Source organism: Petromyzon marinus, assembly GCF_048934315.1.
Source record: "Petromyzon marinus isolate PM22_M1 ecotype Great Lakes invasive population chromosome 76 unlocalized genomic scaffold, UKy_Petmar_22M1.pri1.0 chr76_unloc.1, whole genome shotgun sequence".
Classification (NCBI taxonomy): Eukaryota; Metazoa; Chordata; class Hyperoartia; order Petromyzontiformes; family Petromyzontidae; genus Petromyzon; species Petromyzon marinus.
This window is the reverse complement of record NW_027422618.1, coordinates 825,001-830,242: the sequence shown is the minus strand read 5'-3', so window position 1 is coordinate 830,242 and position 5,242 is coordinate 825,001. Positions and strand designations below refer to the sequence as shown.

Below are 5,242 nucleotides of genomic sequence, written 5' to 3'. Positions count from 1 at the left end.
CTGTGACGTGGGGCCCCATGTGACTAACCTGTGACGTGGGGCCCCACGTGGCTGGACCTGTGACGTGGGTACCCCATGTGACTAACTGTGACGTGGGTAGGGTACCCCATGTGACTAACTGTGATGTGGGGCCCCACGTGGTTGACTGTGACGTGGGTGCCCCATGTGACTAACTGTGACGTGGGACCCCACGTGGTTGACTGTGACGTGGGTACCCCATGTGACTAACTGTGACGTGGGTACCCCACGTGACTAACTGTGACGTGGGTACCCCATGTGACTAACTGTGATGTGGAGCCCACGTGACTAACTGTGACGTGGGACCCCACGTGGTTGACTGTGACGTGGGTACCCCATGTGACTAACTGTGACGTGGGTACCCCATGTGACTAACTGTGATGTGGGGCCCCACGTGACTAACTGTGACGTGGGTACCCCATGTGACTAACTGTGACGTGGGGCCCCACGTGACTAACTGTGACGTGGGTACCCCACGTGACTAACTGTGACGTGGGTACCCCACGTGACTAACTGTGACGTGGGGCCCCACGTGGCTGACTGTGACGTGGGTACCCCACGTGACTAACTGTGACGTGGGTACCCCACGTGACTAACTGTGACGTGGGTACCCCATGTGACTAACTGTGACGTGGGGCCCCACGTGGCTGACTGTGACGTGGGTACCCCATGTGACTAACTGTGGACGTGGGGCCCCACGTGGCTGACTGTGACGTGGGTACCCCATGTGACTAACTGTGACGTGGGGCCCCACGTGGCTGACTGTGACGTGGGTACCCCACGTGACTAACTGTGATGTGGGGCCCCACGTGGCTGACTGTGACGTGGGTACCCCATGTGACTAACTGTGACGTGGGGCCCCACGTGGCTGACTGTGACGTGGGTACCCCATGTGACTAACTGTGACGTGGGGCCCCACGTGGCTGACTGTGACGTGGGTACCCCACGTGACTAACTGTGATGTGGGGCCCCACGTGGTTGACTGTGACGTGGGTGCCCCATGTGACTAACTGTGACGTGGGGCCCCACGTGGTTGACTGTGACGTGGGTGCCCCATGTGACTAACTGTGATGTGGGACCCCACGTGGTTTGACTGTGACGTGGGTGCCCCATGTGACTGACTGTGACGTGGGTACCCCACGTGGCTGACTGTGACGTGGGGCCCCACGTGGCTGACTGTGACGTGGGTACCCCATGTGACTAACTGTGATGTGGGGCCCCATGTGACTAACTGTGACGTGGGACCCCACGTGGCTGACTGTGACGTGGGTACCCCACGTGGCTGACTGTGATGTGGGGCCCCACGTGGCTGACTGTGACGTGGGGCCCCACGTGGTTGACTGTGACGTGGGTACCCCATGTGACTAACTGTGACGTGGGGCCCCACGTGGTTGACTGTGACGTGGGTGCCCCATGTGACTAACTGTGATGTGGGTACCCCACGTGGCTGACTGTGACGTGGGGCCCCACGTGGCTGACTGTGACGTGGGTACCCCATGTGACTAACTGTGATGTGGTGCCCCATGTGACTAACTGTGACGTGGGGCCCCACGTGGCTGACTGTGACGTGGGTACCCCACGTGACTAACTGTGACGTGGGTACCCCACGTGACTAACTGTGACGTGGGTACCCCATGTGACTAACTGTGACGTGGGTACCCCATGTGACTAGCTGTGACGTGGGTACCCCATGTGACTAGCTGTGACGTGGGTACCCCACGTGACTAACTGTGACGTGGGTACCCCATGTGACTAACTGTGACGTGGGTACCCCATGTGACTAACTGTGTCCGATGCGTGCAGAGTCCCCGGTGAGCGTCAACCTCAACATCTCGTAAACAGCTTCGGCTCGGTGCAGGAGACCACCATGGTGAGATGGCCGCTCGTCGTCGTCACCCTCATCATCGTCAACCTTCGATCATCGTTGTCGTCATTGTCATCATCATCATTATCATCTTCTTCATCATCGTCGTTGTCATTGTCACCATCATCGTCGTCGTCATCGTCGTGATCTTCGTCTTCCTTGTGGTTATAGTCTTCATCATCGTCATCATCATCATCATCATCTTTATCATCGTCGTCATCATCATCATCATCATCTTCATCATCGTCGTCATCATCATCATCATCATCGTCGTCGTCATCGTCGTCGTCATCGTCCTAGTCAACATGTTAATAGCTCTCCCCCGTCCTCCCCATACTCCTCCTCTCACTCTCTGATCTCTCTCCACTCTCTCTCACTCTCTCTCTCCACTCACTCTCCACTCACTCTCCACTCTCTCTCCACTCTCTCTCTCCACTCACTCTCCACTCACTCTCACTCTCTCTCCACTCTCTCTCTCCACTCTCTCTGATCTCTCCACTCTCTCTCTGATCTCTCTCCACTCTCTCTCCACTCACTCTCCACTCTCTCTCCACTCTCTCTCTGATCTCTCTCCACTCTCTCTCTCCACTCTCTCTCCACTCTCTCTCCACTCTCTCTGATCTCTCTCCACTCTCTCTCCACTCACTCTCCACTCTCTCTCACTCTCTCCACTCTCTCTCTCTCACTCTCTCTGATCTCTCTCCACTCTCTCTCCACTCACTCTCCACTCTCTCTCCACTCTCTCTCCACTCTCTCTCTCCACTCTCTCTGATCTCTCTCCACTCTCTCTCTGATCTCTCTCCACTCTCTCTCCACTCTCTCTCCACTCTCTCTCTCTCCACTCTCTCTCCCTCTCTCTCTCTCCACTCTCTCTATCTCTCTCCACTCTCTCTCTGATCTCTCTCCACTCTCTCTCCACTGCACTCTCCACTCTCTCTCCACTCTCTTTCCACTCTCTCCACTCTCCCTCCACTCACTCTCCACCTCTCCTCTCTCTCTCTCCACTCTCTCTGATCTCTCTCCACTCTCTCTCTGATCTCTCTCCACTCTCTCTCTCCACTCTCTCTCCACTCTCTCTCCCACTCTCTCTCCACTCTCTCTCCACTCTCTCTCCACTCTCTCTCCACTCTTCTCCACTCACTCTCCACTCTCTCTCTCCACTCTCTCTCTCCACTCTCTCTCTACTCTCTCTCCACTCTCCAACTCACTCTCCACTCTCTCTCCACTCTCTCTCTCTCTGATCTCTCTCCACTCACTCTCCACTCACTCTCCACTCTCTATCCCTCTCTCTCCACTCTCTCTCCACTCTCTCTCCACTCACTCTCCACTCACTCTCCACTCTCTCTCCACTCTCTCTCCACTCTCTCTCCACTCTCTCTCTCTGATCTCTCTCCACTCTCTCTCCACTCTCTCTCCACTCTCTCTCCACTCTCTCTCCACTCTCTCTCCACTCTCTCTCTCCACTCTCTCTCCACTCTCTCTCTACTCTCTCTCCACTCTCCACTCTCTCTCCACTCTCTCTCCACTCTCTCTCCACTCTCTCTCTGATCTCTCTCCACTCACTCTCCACTCTCTCTCCACTCTCTCTCCACTCTCTCTCCACCTCTCTCTCCACACTCTCTCCACTCTCTCTCCACTCTCTCCCACTCTCTCTCCACTCTCTCTCTCTCTCTCCACTCTCTCTCCACTCACTCTCCACTCACTCTCCACTCTCTCTCCACTCTCTCTCCACTCTCTCTCCACTCTCTCTCTCTGATCTCTCTCCACTCTCTCTCCACTCTCTCTCCACTCTCTCTCCACTCTCTCTCCCCTCTCTCTCCCTCTCTCTCCACTCTCTCTCTCCACTCTCTCTCCACTCTCTCTCCCTCTCTCTCCACTCTCTCTCCACTCTCTCTCCACTCTCTCTCCACTCTCTCTCCACTCTGTCTCTGATCTCTCTCCACTCTCTCTCCACTCTCTCCCCATCCCCTCTCTCTCCCCATTCTCCCCCTACTCTCTCCCACTCTCCCCTCTCTCTCCCTATTCTCCCCACCCTCCTCTCCCATCTCTCCCCTGTCTCTTTCTACTCTCCCCCAACAACCCCCGCCCCCGCTCTCGGCAAACTCCGCCGGTCGCCAGGACTACCGGGTCAACATCTTCATCCGCCAGAAGTGGAACGACCCGCGCCTGCGGCTGCCCGCCGACTTTCCAGGGCTCGGAGGCGCTGACGGTGGACCCCACCAGGTCGCGCTGCCTCTGGAGGCCCGACCTCTTCTTCGCCAACGAGAAGACGGCCAACTTCCACTCGGTCACCAAGGACAACACCCTCCTCTTCTACCGACAACGGCGACGTGCTGCTCAGCATGAGGTCCTCGGAGTCCACTCTCATCCCCACTCCACTCCTCACCCTCCACTCCACTCTCATCCCTCCACTCCACTCTCATCCCTCCACTCCACTCTCATCCCTCCACTCCACTCTCATCCCTCCACTCCACTCTCATCCCTCCACTCGCTCCACTCTCATCCCTCCACTCCACTCAACTCCACTCTCATCCCTCCACTCCACTCTCATCCCTCCACTCCACTCTCATCTCTCCACTTCACTCCACTCTCATCCCTCCACTCCACTCCACTCTCATCCCTCCCCTCCACTCTCATCCCTCCACTCCACTCCACTCTCATCCCTCCACTCCACTCCACTCTCATCCCTCCACTCCACTCTCATCCTCCACTCCATTCCACTCCACTCCTCATCCCTCCACTCCACTCTCATCCCTCCACTCCACTCCACTCTCATCCCTCCACTCCACTCCACTCTCATCCCTCCACTCCACTCTCATCCCTCCACTCCACTCCACTCTCATCCTCCACTCCCTCCACTCTCATCCCTCCACTCCCTCCACTCTCATCCCTCCACTCCACTCCACTCTCATCCCTCCACTCCCTCCACTCTCATCCCTCCACTCCCTCCACTCTCATCCCTCCACTCCACTCCACTCTCATCCCTCCACTCCACTCTCATCCCTCCATTCCCTCCACTCTCATCCCTCCACTCCTCCACTCTCATCCCTCCACTCCACTCCACTCTCATCCCTCCACTCCCTCCACTCTCATCCCTCCACTCCCTCCACTCTCATCCCTCCACTCCACTCCACTCTCATCCCTCCACTCCACTCCACTCTCATCCCTCCCACTCCCTCCACTCTCATCCCTCCACTCCCTCCACTCCTCATCCCTCCACTCCACTCCACTCTCATCCCTCCACTCCACTCCACTCTCATCCCTCCACTCCACTCCACTCTCATCCCTCCCCTCCCTCCACTCTCATCCCTCCACTCCCTCCACCTCTCATCCCTCCACTCCACTCCACTCTCATCCCTC

At 57.1% G+C, this 5,242-nt stretch overlaps 1 pseudogene; it reads left to right on the top strand.

Annotated features, from left to right (window-relative positions):
• The first annotated feature begins 1,801 nt into the window (after positions 1–1,801).
• Positions 1,802–5,242, top strand: part of LOC116937586 (glycine receptor subunit beta-like) — a 39,924-nt pseudogene continuing 36,483 nt past the window's right edge.